The 14,395-nt window shown below is 47.8% G+C and overlaps 1 long non-coding RNA gene across 2 annotated transcripts in view; it reads left to right on the forward strand.

Annotated features, from left to right (window-relative positions):
* The window catches only part of LOC129667278 (uncharacterized), a 31,238-nt gene extending 18,058 nt beyond the window's left edge, over positions 1-13,180 (forward strand). The window contains exons 2-3 of one of the 2 annotated variants that reach the window (XR_008718714.1): positions 4,152-6,868; positions 13,047-13,180. This is a non-coding gene — a long non-coding RNA (uncharacterized LOC129667278). Of the gene's footprint in view, positions 1-4,151; positions 6,869-7,068; positions 8,817-13,046 lie in introns of those variants that run through there. The other variant, XR_008718713.1, reaches the window with a different exon arrangement.
* The last annotated feature ends 1,215 nt before the right edge of the window (positions 13,181-14,395 follow it).

The raw sequence follows: 14,395 nt of genomic DNA on the forward strand, positions 1-14,395 counted from the left end.
TGTGTGTCTGGGCCGCACGGAGCCATCTCATTTCCAGCGAGGGACCTTGAGGTGGCAGCAGCGTCACGCTCAATCCTGCCATGCTCCGAGTCCGTTACAAAGTGAAAGTAAAAATCGCAATAAGTCAGAGTAATACTGATTGTTATAATTTTATTATCAGAGCATTAAGTCAATAAAACTTATCTAAAACATCGTTTGAATTGTATACGGTTTTTACTAGTTGGCCAGCATGTCCCAAAAGCGCATCTAAAACAACAAAAGGAAGAAATCAGTGATGAATTGTGAGAAAGCTGGGATTTGTCTCATGCCGTAGTAAAACTAGATCTTCTTTTTGCATTGTAAAGTATTCCTTTTGAAGACATTAATGTACCCACAATGCCTTACGTCTGCCTGACTGTGTTTAGTGTCCTATTGTCTGCTTATGTGTTTTCCAGCTCTTTATCCATCATTTATGGCTTTATATAGGAAGGGTCATCTCATATATGACATTCCTTCAGGTCATTTTTTAAAATGAGAAATAATGAAATGTATTTATGAAATGAGTCAGAAATTTATTGAAAAATGAGTATAATAGAAATATGAAAATGAAAAAAAAAAACCTTCTTACTAGCATATTCATCACTGGGAGCCAGAGCCCAAGCAGTGGAGCAGTTTTGTAAATGCAGGGTGTAAGGTGATAGCATTCTGCTTGCATCAGGCACGATACGTGATTACTGTGCATTTTTACCTTGTCAGTTGCTGTCAGATTATCACAGCATCACCGTAGAATTACTTAAGATACAAGACACTAAAATGTTTACACCCATAGTTTTCCATTTTTCCTCTTTAATTTTAAGAGATAGGTTGCTGAAATGTCATTTATGGGATGTTGGGAAGGTAAGTTCAGAATGTGTTCCTGGCTTAATTTTTTTGTTTTGTTTTGTTTTTAAATCTCTCTGTGGTGCAGGCTGACTTTGAACTAACTCCCCATGCTGGAATTACAGGCATGTCCCACTATGCCAAGCTCATAATTCCAGCTTGAGGTGTTCAGATGCTATGGTAGACAGACATGGGACTAGATTTGGACTAGAAATTGCATGGTTGGGGTTCTGTGGACTCAGAACCCTTTTTCCCTTGAACTCAACACACCTTGTTTGTACAGTATGTTGGGATGAGAGAGGGAGAGAGAAAGAGAGAACTTTCTGAGTTTATGTTCAGTTACGTGTGTCATGTACATTCAGGATCAAACTACTCTAGAGATATCCACCCTCCACCCCCCACCCTCCCAACCCCTGCCATGTGTGCCTCACCAGCCTCTTAGATGATTCTAAATCTAGTCAAGTTGACAGTGAAGATCTTACCATGACACAACCAAGGCCCAGAGAACTTGCCTGCACTATGGACAACCCGGGGGTCTGTCGTGTTAGAAACTGCTTGGTACGTGTGTCTCTAACCGCCCTTCTGACTGATGGCCTTTTGCTCCTGGGGAGCTGTCATAAATAGATATTAGATCATAGGCGATCCCAAACAGGATTCGATTAGGTGCTCGCATTTGATCTGAGTGCAATTGATACAAAGATGGAAATAATGTAGGGTTAAATGTAAATAACTGAGAAATGCCTTTTGGTCACAGAAGCCGGCACTGCAAATCTCAAATAAGCTGGTTATTAGATGAAATACTTATTCCACTCTTGCAAAGGAGTATTGATTCAATTTGGGTGACAGTGTCAGTCTGAGGGGATTGACTGGCTATGTTGGGAAGTATTTGAGTCAAATGGTCTAACAAGACAAATTCTTTGAATTGCGCTTACAACAGAGTGTGCATACGGCATACGGATTTCAGAGGTGACCTGGGCTGTTGCCGCAGCTTCATGAGCTGAAGGTACCGAGAGAGAGAGAGAGAGAGAGAGAGAGAGAGAGAGAGAGAGGCAGAGGGACAGAGGTAACGAGAAATTGGGAGCAGGTTCCCTAAGATGGCAGTTTCTTGTTCCCAGAACACATTCAAAGGAGTGATGGTGGAAAGAGGCAGGGGTGAATATCTAAGCAGAACCAATAGGAAAACGGGGAAGGCTCAGGGGCCTACAAAACATCTAACTCAGTCTGCTGTTATCTTTTTAAAATTCTTACATGTGTGGGAGTCTTCTCTGAACATAAGTCTGTGTGTTATATCCATGCCTGGTACCCAAGATGGTCAGAAGAGAGCATTGGATCCCCTGGAACTGGATTTACAGCTGGTCGGGAGCCACCATGTGGGTGCTGAGAACTGAACCTGGGTCCTCTGCAAGAGCAGCCAGTGCTCTTAACCACTGAACATCCCTCCAGCCCCAACAAATTAATTTTTTAGTTATTTCGAAGTGTGTGTGTGTGTGTGTGTGTGTGTGTGTTCGAGGAGTCGGATCCCCCTGGAGCTGGAGTTACAGGTGGTTGTGAGCCACCTGATGTTGGTGGTGGGAATCAAACTCAGGTCCTCTGCAAGAGCAGCCAGTGCTCTTCATCTCTGAGCCACTTCTCCAGCGCAAGGCTGTGTTACTTAGAGGTAGGACCGAGTAGGAGGCAGGGAGAGAGCTTTGGAGGTTGTAGCCTGGTCTTCTTCCCAAACCTCTCTCTCTGGTCTGTGGTGATGTGGGTGGCCTCTACTCACCTCTGTGAGTAGAGCCATTTTCCCCAAGATAGACTCAAATCACCAGGCCAAATACACCTCCCTTCTCTTATGTTGGTTATTTCTGGTGTATTTGTTACAGTGATACAAAGTAACAAATAGAAGCCGTTAAGGAAATGGCATTCAAAAATTGACTGTATATGCTACAAATGTTAAGAGATTAGATGATAAAATTCATTTGAAAATTCCTAGTTCTCTGTGCTGCAACTTTCCCATCAGCACATGTTGGCTGAAACCCAGTGAGTGCTGTGAAAGTACCCTGAAGTCCACACAAGATGCCCCAAGACCCAGTTCTCAGCACAAAGGAGATGTATTTGCCCCGGGGGGACAAAGAGCAGGGAATGAGACAAAGACAAGAGATAGAGGACATGGGAGAAGGGCAAAGGAGCAAGGGAGAGGGGAAGGGACTTTTGCCCAGGAGGGACAAAGGACTGCCTCTGGACAGAGAGCAGATAGATCTGGCTCATAGGAAAATGGCAGTTTATGAATCCCTGTGTTAGGATGAGTTGGTTAATTTTGATTGGGCATATTAATTAGGGCAGCGAAAGGGGGAGCGTTGATTGCTGGACTTTGCTTTGGTGGTCAGTCTTAAGAGGAGGAAGTGGCCAAATAAGGGAATAGACCTTGGTGGCTAGTTTTAGGGATGTAATTGAATGGTTTATCAAGGTGTAGAAAACTGGGGGAGAAGGGTAAAAGGCAAAACCTGTCAGCACCATGTTTGTCACGCTGGGGCCTGTGAGAGCCCTTGGCCTTCCAGCTTCTGGGCTCAGCCCAGGGGACAGTGCCTGGGGGACTGACTACACTGGGACCAGACACTGTTGGGATTGATCATCGACATCAAGTCGAATCAAGCTCTCAGCTCTTCTTCTCGTGAGCTTCCAGAACTTTCTTGACAGTATCCAACTGCTCATGGTCATCTTTCTGGTTTCAGTAGTTGAAAGGGACCATGAGGCTTGCCAGAAAATCAATGGACAATTGGGCTTCCATTTCTCTCTCTCTCTCTCTCTCTCTCTCTCTATCTCTCTCTCTCTCTCACACACACACACACACACGCATACAGCATGCACGTTGAAATACATACCCCCTCAAACACGTGCTTCTTTGTGGGCCCATTTATTTTCATGACCTCTCTACGCTAAGAAAGCCTTTCTCTTTCATTGTAAGTCAAAGGCACTTGCTGACATCCCATCCAAGCCCTGGATAATTGGCATTTCAGTTTCATGTGTTGACGGAGAACACGTCTCAAGAACACGTTTCGCTGTCTCATGGCCACAGCCTTGGGGGTGGGGCAGCGGTGGAGCTGATTAGCTCTGTATAATTCGACATGGAGTAGAGGCTGAGGAAGATGAGGGATTTCAGTTCTGTAGAGCTGGAGCCTCTCTCTGCCTTCCTTCTGACCTGTGGGAAGGGTTTGCAGCAGCCATCCCTGCCCCTTACCCTCCTTGGCTCGAGGGCTTCCAGCCTCCTACGCTTCCAACATCAAAGCTAACAAGAACTTTTCCTTTCTCTTTAGGGTCTCTCTTGTTCCACTGATGTTCCAGGTTGTCTGGTCCATGAGCTTCCAGGTAATTCTCGTTTCCAATTCCCACTTGCCTTAGGAGGGCTGGGGTTATGATGCGTTGTATCTCTTTTTTCGTGGGTTCTGGGGACATTTGTGTTTGCGGCGGACGGAGGTGAGTGAGGTTGTATTTTGTGTTGGCGCCTTTTCCCCTGTTGTGACCAGGATAGGTACGAGGCTAAGGCTGAGGTTGGCTCACAGTTTCCAAGGTTTGAGTCCATAGTAACTTGGTCACATTTTCTTAAGCAGTGTATTGTGGTGGTGGGGACACTGGGTGAATAGCTCATCTTAGAGTGGAGAAGAAGCAGAGAGAGAAAAGGATGCAGGAGAGGACCAGGGGAAGAGACAGCCATAAGAATACGCCTACACTGACCTACATCCTGAACTCAGCCCCACCTCCTGCCCCCTACCACCTCCACTGTATTAGAAGCCCACCGCTGGACAATCCATTGCTGTAGGTCAGAGCCCTCATGGTCCAGCTGTCTCTGGAAATGGCATCATAGCGTCACCCAGATCAAGCTGCAACCATGGTTAACTATCACAGATGACTTTGTTTCTAAATTCTTATCCATTGGAGCTCATTTGCTCTGGACTAGAATCCTGCTTACTAGCGAATAAAGTAATTCCAAATGATAGTTTAAAGAAAAAAAAAAAAAGAGTTCAAAGAGAAGCACAGGCATGGCTGGACAGCACCTCCCCCAGAAGATGCGAGTTATTGGGTGAACTATGGCACGAGGGCAGGGACACCTCCACAGGAGGCACTGGTCTGGGAGGCCCCAGAGGTCTCCAAGACAACCAGGCTCTTACCATTGTTCTTAGCTACCCAATGCAACTCCCCTTTTGCTGGATTCAAAATGTCAAGACAACAGCCTAATTGGAATCTTTTTTTTCCCTCCCTTTCTCTTTCTTTCTGTCCTTCCTATCCCATCCCCATCCCTCTCTCCCCCCCCTTTCCTTCCCTCCCTTCCCTTGTATTCTGGTAGGGTCTTATGTTAGCCAGGCTGGCCTTAAATTGTGATCCTCCTTCCTCAGCCTCTTGACACATCATCAGAATCATGGGAGTGCATCATCATGCCCACCTCTGAACTCACTGTCTTTATCCTCACCACCAACATCACTTTCTTTTTTTCTTTAAGAGAAGCAAAATCCCATGCGGGGTTCTGGCTGCCCACCCAGAAGTCTTACCCACCAGGTTAACAGGCTGAAGAGTTTGATGCAAAACAAATTGCCAAGCTGGCAGCGAACAGTGTGAAATCCAACTGGCTGGAAACTGTGTCTCATTAGACAGAGGCCATGCGCACAGCAAACCCAAAGCACTTGGAACTAGTCAGTGTGATTCCTTTGCAGGAGGCAAAGACGTGCTATTCACTGTTAGGCAGCCAGTCGCTTCTACTAATCTGTTTGCAGTTTCTCTCTCTCAACGCTCCTGCCTTCTCAAGAAATCTTATCCCTTCCTAGCGCCTTCAGTTTGCTTTGGCCCACTCACATCCAGCACACACAGTGAGGTCCTCACCAAGAGACACTCTTGTCCTCATCTGCTTAGCTTCAAGACCCATGGGGTTGAGTTTGAGTTTGGATCCCCAGCCCAACAGTTAGGTTGAGACCTTATCTAACCTTTGCAGATGAGAGGAGGGGGAAAATTGTTTTGGCAGCAAAAGAGCCTGCCTTTGCTTGAGTCTTCACGAAATGGATGTTTACATTTATGCTAACATTTCTTTCTAACCTCTGCTTGGCATTTGTTCTGCTGAAGAAGTAGGTTAAAAAATTCATATGCAAACAAAATCCAAAATATTTTTTCGTGTTGTAGAGTCAAGTGTTAACCACCCACTCACTTCTCATGTGAGTTAGCTTCTTGACTTCTAAAAACAAAACAGCAGAACAAACAGAAATACCTAAGAATGGTAAAAAAAAAAAGGGGGGGGGTGGGAAGGGCTTATTTATTTTCCTTCCATCTATGTGAGTATTTTTTGTGTGTGCATGTATGTGTACCACAGGCATGCAGTGCCTAAGGAGGCCAGAAGAGGGCGTCAGATCCTGCAGTTATACATAGCCTTGGGCTGCCATGTGGGGTGCTGGAAATTGAACCTGGATCCTCTGCCAGAGTAGCCAGTGCACTTAACCTTTGAGCCATTCCCTCCAGACCCTAAAAAAGGGTTTATTGTTAACCTTCACGCTCATCACTCATCTCCACCAAGTTGTGCACGATCTCCCCCAAACACCACAAACTCCTGATTTCTTTTTTTCACACCCATTTTAGATGCTGCCTCTTCCCAGGTTTGTACCCCATCATCCAGAGCCCTAGCCTTGCCAGTACTTCCTAAGAATTCAATCCTGTTCTCGTCCTCCTCGCATTTCCAACTTTCTTTTCTTTCTTTCTGAGTGCTGGGGATTAAAGGAATGAACCAAGTAAGAAGTAAGATTTATTAATTATTTTTGTCTCATGTGTCTGAGCGTTTTGTCGGCATGGACGTGGTACACGGATGATTGCTGCCTGTGGAGGCCAGAGAAGGCGCTGGATTCCCTGGAACTGCAATTGGGGAAGACTGCAAGCCGCCTGATGTGGGTGCTTGGTACCCCCAACCCCAGCCCTCTGCAAAAGAGCAGGAAGTGCTCTGAACTTCCGAGTCAGCCCTCCAGTCCACACTTACAAGTTTTTGTAGTCCTGTTACCTGGTAAGTTTACAGCGGGATTGTCTACCCTCCCTAGCTGTTGAGTGCCAGAACTGTTCTGGACTGTTCTGAGCAGGGCAGGGTTTCGGCTCCCAGGCCAGAGAGATGACTGTGAATGAACACTCCGCCACCCCTACCCCACCCTCACCTCACTCCCACTCTGAAGCCATGCTGTCCTCTGTCTGTGATGTCTTCCTCTGCAGCCGTCTCCTGACTGAGCCTCTGCCCACTTGGAAGTTGTTGCCTGTGCAGCCCTCCCTCCTCCCCTGTGCGCGGCTTCATTTTTCCACAGCCTTGGAATTGTGTATCTTGCTGCTCTGTCACAGAAGTCATTCCACACAAAGCCATCTGTGATTGTCCCCCAATATCCGAGGCACAGTGGTGTCCAATTTTAATATCTCGCTCTCGTGCGCAGAGGCGATCTGTTCCTAGATGACAGTGAATCAGTGGAGAGATATGGCAAGGGCGCCGGAGGGGTCTCAGCCTCCCGGATGGCCCCTGCAACATCAGAAGCGGCCTCTGCTGGGAAATTACCATGCTTATTTTTGGAGGACTGGTTCTGCCTTGACGCTGTGTGTCCCAGTAGCTACAGAAAGCAATGCAGGAAGGGCAAATCGGGTGGGAACATGAGCCCTGGAAGAGCCAGCCCCATGCGGCAGTGCAACCCATAGACAGTCTATGGCTTTGTACCTCATGAGGGCATCTGAAAGCCGGGGGAGTGTTTCTTCATCGCAGAAGATGCATTCATTATTGCGTAAGAAGACTGTCACAAACACGCGACTGCTGATTCCATCATGGCACCTTGCTGTGTGTCACTGTCCCTGGGGAAGATGAGAATGAACATCTACTCCTCCCAAATAGAGAACGATGATGACAGACCAAAGTTAGGACACCGCCAGAGTCTGACTAGCTAGGTGGCCACAATGAGCTCTAGTGGGGTTACTTACAGGAGCAGAAATGATTCACAGACAGCAGCATCACCGACCCCGCCCCAGTGTGGGTGACACACAGCTCGCAGAGCTGGGAACCTGGAGCTCACTGCACAGCCTGCAGGGAGCTTGATAGGTTGGAGAGCTTCCTCGTCGCTCTGAACCTCTTCCGGTGGCTCGGCTGGCGGGAGAGTCCTTACTGCTTACGTGTGCCTGGGGAGGGAGGTGCTTACTGTATCTGGTCAGTTTCAGGGACTTCCTGAAGCCTTTGAGTTGTTTTCTTCCTGAGTTTACGGAACTCCCCACGCAGGACTGAGTGTTCCACCACTCCCCCACCTAGAACACTCTCAGTCTTAATGAGCTTCCTTCTAAGATGGAATGTTTTATCTGGGAGGAAAATGCTGCACAGCGCACCAGCCGGGGACAGGAGACCAGAAACACCAACCCCCTGGACAGACAAACTTGGATGTAAATCAGCTTCCTTCCCCAGACTCCCAAGGCCTGAGAGATTTTTATGACCTAATGACTAGAAAGGGGAGGTGGAGATTGTTCTGCCAGATAAAAACCAAACTGGGGAATGGCTTCAAGGAACTCAGGGATGGAGAAAACTAAAATAATGAAAACCAATAGTGCGTCGGAAGTGATCTTACAGTTCAATCTGAGCAGGGCGCTGTGCGCGGAATGGGTGAGAAATTTCATCGTACTGTGGCAGCAAGCACACTTTATGGCAATGCATGCTGCCTTGCTAATCACTGCCGCCTCACACTGAGTCGTGCGGAACACCAACACACAGTTCAAGCCCTAGAGTCCTAGGGCTGGAACAGCGTGGACTCTGCTGGGAAGGAAGTTCACTGGCACCTCAAGAACTCAGCTGCAGAGCTGGGGCTGCACACGAGTCATCTCTGCCCTTCTCCTCTGCCTCCTGGCTCCGAGCGTCCTGTGTGTGTTTGGCTCACATGACATGCTCTCCGACGGTCCTAAAGTCCTTCCCCACAAAACCTTAATGGTTGCTGTGATGGCAAAAGGGGTCTGTGACATAATAATAATAATAATAATAATAATAATAATAATAATAATAATAATAAAAACTTCAAGTCCCAGGTGTGGTGGTACACACTTGTGATATTGGCACCTGGGAGACTGAAGCAGGGGGCCGTGAGTTCAAGTTTAGCCTGGACAAAGTGTCAAGTTCAAGATTAGACTGGGCCAAATGGTAAGATCCAGTCTCCCTCACTTCCTCCCAGAGGGAAAAATAAAGCAAAACGATTCATTTAGTCTTAGTCAAAACCCCCAAATCTTTCTAGTTTTCCGAGTGATAGGATTATCTACAACCAGCTATATCTGAATTTATGTTACCCAGGTGACCCGAGGCTGTACCTCTGAAGGGCTGGTTACCAGAAAGACCAAATAATTAGTGGGGCGGAATGTTCACCAGCTGACCTCTGGGAAGACACGGAGTTCTCGGGATCAAATTACAGAACCTTTTACATTAAAGGAGTTTTGGACCACTGTCTGAAGTAGGGGGCTGAAGTCTCTCTGCTCAGCGTCAGAAATGAGGTGATGTATGGAGACAAACGGGTTGCTGCGAAAAATCCATACAAGGTCAGGAGCGTTGTAGGTAATAGCATAAAGACCTTGCAGCACCCTCTATCAATGTTTCCAGCTTGTAGGGACTACTATCGGTCCTTCCCAGTGGCCTCCTAAATGGTACCCAGATGTTCACCCAGGTCGTCATCACATCTGGATGCAAAAATCTTTTTCTTTTCTACCCCACATAGCTCGGGTCTTCCCTCCATCCTACGTTCACACACACACAGAAGACAGCACCCTCCAGGCAGCACGACATTCATCAAAGGGAGGCTTGCTCACCTCTGTCATGTAACGGGCTCCTAGAGTGTCACCACACATCACATGAAGCTTATGGGCTTCCTCTAAGCACATTTTTTAATGTTGTCTTTTAAAGATAGTGTTTTGCTAAATAATATATCCCAGGCTAGTCCAGATATCACTATCATCCTACCTCAGCTTCCTGAGTGCTGCAGTTAAAGCTTTGTGCCGCCATACCCAGCATGAAGTGTTTGTTTTTTTTTGTTTTTTTTTTTTTCCCCAGCATGAACTCCCTTCCGCCCTTCCTTTTCTAGTGGTGCTGGGGACTGAGCCCTGGGCCTTGTGCATGCTCAGGAAAGGCTGGCTATGCCACTGACCTACAGACATCTCCTCTTCCATGATGTAGGCTTTTCAGGGGCTTCTCAGAGGCTTTTCAGTCTCTGCTCTGGGAAAGTGTCTGGCTACCTTCCATCAGCCCAGATCCACAGCAGCACAGGCAACATCCTCGCTGTCTGAACGATGGGGTGTATGCAGCCCGCCTGGGGGTGCCAGAGCCCTCTCAGTTCACCCGCACTCCAGGGGAAGCTCCTGCCCCTCACCCCTGCCAAGGCGGAGTCTCCAGAAGGCATTGTTTTTTTGCAGCAAGTCTTAGATAATACAGCAGGGGAGGGTGCTGGCCCGTGAGCTGGGGAGGGAGGACCAATCTTCACTTCTGTCATAAGAGGGTGGGCCTGGGTCTCCTCTAGCTGAGCACGTGGGGGAGCGCGCTTAGCAAAGGGGTTCCTGTCGCTCTCAGTCCGGGCCTCTCCTGCGTTCTCGCTACCCACGTTCTTTCTGTCCCTTCCCCTCGATTCCAGATGCTCTCCACTCGCCTTTTCCATGGCTCGAAGCTGTACTCCTCTCTTACCTGCCTCTTACCTGTGCTTCTGCATTAGTATTTGTGTGTGTGTGTGTGTGTGTGTGTGTGTGTGTGTGTGTGTATGTCGGGGCGTGCTGGCTCGAACATGGGGCCTAAGGCATGTAGAAGCTCCACTGAGCTGCATTCCAGCCCCCAATCCCTGCTTCCACAGCAGCAGGGCGGCCCTGCAGGAGGAGACTGAATTTTCTTGCTTAGTGGGTTGGCTGCTCCTCTCTCCGCCCCTTCCACGTGCCAGGCTTCTGTGGGGGCGGAAAGTTTGGCATACACATTGTCTTTAAACCCCACAACAAATGAAAGGACTGGTGGCTGTTGTCCGAAGTTTAACGATTAGGAATCGGTTGTTCAAAGTCATTTGATATTAATAGCAGAACCAGGGTCGCTATCGCCGTGAGTTTTCGTGGAGCTTGGGTGCCTGATGTTAGAGCCTGCAGGAGACACATCATGACCCCCACCTTACTCTTTCTCATCTACCTATTACCTAGCTACTCTCCATCTGCCCACCTATCTGTCTATAATCTACCTACGACTGATCTATCAATCAGCCACCTGTTCATCATCATTATCATTTTTGAGACAGGATCTCACTTTAGCACAGGCTGAGTTTGAACTCACTGTGTGTCCAAGTTAGCCTTGAACTGGAGATCTTCCTGCCTCGGCCTCCTGAGTGCTGAGATTAAAAATGTGCGCCCCCATGCCAAGCAAAGAAATTTAGAAAAGGTCAGTCTCCCCATCCCCCACACTCTTTAAGATGGATCACGGATGGCCTTGGATTTGTGACCTTGCTCAGCCTTCCCAGACCTGGGATTGTGAGTGTACACCACCATGGTTGGCTCTGCCCCTTCTTTTTTACATGGATGACATATGCTTTGGAACCTGGTTCTCTCCCTGCTGTCCCCTGTTAAGGTTTAGCCACACTCAGTGGAAAATGAGTCAGGCAAGAAATGCAGATCCTATGGCGGGGGAAGTGCCTGCTTTGGGGTCCTAGGCTTCAGTGTGTCATCCTCCCCATGATGCTTGACTGCTTCTTCGTAGGTGCAGACCCTGGGGCTCATGCTCAGTTCCTGGGGCACACGCTCATATCCTGGGGTGCATGCTCAGATTCTGGAATGCATGCTCAGATCCTGGGGAGCAGGCTCAGAGCCTGTGGTATATGCTCAGATCCTGGGGTGCATATCCATTTCCTGGGGTGCATGCTCAGATCCTGGGGTGCATGTTCAGGTCCTGGGGTGTATGTTCAGTTCCTGGGGTATAGCTCAGTTTCTGGGGTACATGCTCAGTTCCTGGGGTACATGTTCAGATCCTGGAGGATAGGCTCATATCCTGGGGCACATGCTCATTCCCTGGGGTACATGCTTAGATAGTGGGGTACATGCTCAGATCCTATGGTGCATGCTCAGATCCTGGGGTGCAGGCTCATATCTGTAGGCCAAACACACCCCTTTCTTCCACAACTTGGTTTTGGTCGATGTTTATCTCAGGAGCAGCATAGCAAACTAGGACACATGCCTTGCATCATTTAAAGGTAAAGAGTTGACGGTGAAGATGGACGTGTGATGGCTGTGTGTGTTGGCATGTGTATTTGTGGACTATGTGTGGCTGAACGTGTGTTGACAATGTTGGAACGAGGCAGATTCCAAAGCAACAGCATTGATCTGAGTGTTTGCATCGCTGAGGCGAGGGAGGAAGTGGCTATTGCTGGGCGTCCAGCCAGCTCTGCTGTCCCGGGTTCACACTCCCCGACAGCCTGTGAAGGCAGCGCTTATGGTAGGGATCACGCGTCTCTGTGCTGGGGCTCAGTCTGTGAGGAATCAGAGGCCTGGATGAGTTGCTGGAGTCCTCCTGGCACATCTCTGAGCTGCGCGATGCTGCCAGATCACTGCCTTCCAGGCGAATGTGAGAGCGAGCGAGTGCTCGAACTCAATAAAAAAAAAAAAAAAAAAAAAAAAAAATCCAAGGCAAATCTTGAGAGAATAAGGGAAAATGCTTTTTGTGAATTGTTATTATTTTACCTTCTGGAAGCTAGCAGAAATTTCCTTTTGAACTAAACCTGGCAGGGTGCCCTGCTCTGTCTGCTGCACCTTCCTGGGGTCTGGGGCTTTTGGGCTGAGTTGCCACAGTGTCAGCACGTGGGCACCCACTGGCCAGTGGGTGTTAGGAATGCCATTCATTTATACCATCCCAAATCCACCAGGAGCACAGTTACCGCCACATTAATACCCAGGAAAGCCAAGGCTGGTATTTATAGCTCAAAATAAACAGTACAAAATCCCAGCATCTTACGATCTTTAAGCGAAACCAAGGCAGATAATTTATGGTCTTAGGTGACTGTGTGAAGATGCAGAACCCAGCGGAGCCTCACGAGGCTGTGGGGTGTTTCTCAGAAACCTCCAGCATCCGTGCAAGTTTATTAAGTGCGGGAACCAGCCAGCAAGTCTACTCAGTGTGGGTATTTGATTATCAGCTTTTCACTTTCCTGCATTTGACCCAATGCAATGTTTTCTTACAGAGCTGCAGCACTGGGAGAGTCTGATGGAATCCCACAGGGAGAGGCACAATTAAAAATCTCATGCAACAGAGCATCTCTTTGTCCTTGCGATTAGCCGAACTGAGGACGTTCACCCTGGGCAAAATAGTGCTGATGTAGGTTCTCTTGAGTTTGGCTTTTTTATGTTTATAGAACCATATTTGTAGATTAAAAAAAAAACAAAACTTGTCTCCTCACAAGCTGTAGTATTTTATTACCTCAGCATTACGAACAGTAAGGCATTGACTTTAGGATAACAACGATTGTTTTAGCAGCAATCTGCTCTGGTGGATACCCTGAGACTATTTCATACTTATCAGTTTTATTATTTTTAAACCTTTAAGGCTATGTCTACAAATTCCCAAACATACTCTCATTTCAGTAGAAAAGTTTAAAAGAAGAGAAAAAGCAATTAATGAGCCACCTCGTAGTGCATAGATAGAAATATCTAGATAATCATGCTCATGTTTGATTTGGCTTGATTGATTAATTAATTAAACATTTATTGAGCCCGGGCCGTGTTCGCTGCTGCTTTGCTGTGTCTGATAGTCAGGAACCTGAAAGGTAATTTGCAAACGTTGGTCCTTCCTGCAAAGAGCCCTGGGAGAGGTGATCACAATGACCAATCACCCTCATCAGTCCAGGTGAGAAGGGCCTCTCTCTCACTTACCCTGGTTTTAAACTCTGTGCCCCTGAATGGCACAGGCTGAGTGCTTGCTCATGGTAGTGCTGGGCCATCAGGTCTCTTTGTGTGCCTGCATGGGGAGGACATTGAACATGGACGTGTGTGGGTCTGTGCTCATGAATGGCCATATGCACATACCTGGAGACTGTGTAGATGAGGGGGCAGAAGTCCCGATTCTATCACTGGGGAGATGTTGGCGGGTATCAAGCTATAAGATGCCCTCTGATGCAGCTCTCCCCCTTTCAGGGAATCATCTTCAACAGCCTAACCCAGTGCCCACGATGCTAATGCTTCTTACTTCATTGTCTACTCATCAGCTGTCTAACGGGCTTCTGCTGCATTCCAGGTGCTGCTCAGGGGCCTCAAGAAAGGGCCACGCACAAGACAGATTAGTTCTTGCTTTTCCAGCAGCTGGCATTCCGACATGGGAGGCAGATAATGGACATGAGAGGACAGGGCAGCTAGCCCCTTCTTGCAGGTGAGGTCAGTGTGAAGATGTAAAATTTGAAGAAGCCAGGCCCACACCTGATATCCTAGTTTGCTTTCTATATAGCTGCAGTAAACAGTGACCGAAAGCAACTTTGGAAGCATAAGGTTTCTTCTGTTTTAAGCTGGGCCGGGAACTCAGGCAGGTCCCTGGAGGCAG

This window comes from Psammomys obesus, unplaced genomic scaffold (genome assembly GCF_907164565.1).
Source record: "Psammomys obesus unplaced genomic scaffold, mPsaObe1.curated_primary_1811, whole genome shotgun sequence".
NCBI classification, from domain to species: domain Eukaryota; kingdom Metazoa; phylum Chordata; class Mammalia; order Rodentia; family Muridae; genus Psammomys; species Psammomys obesus.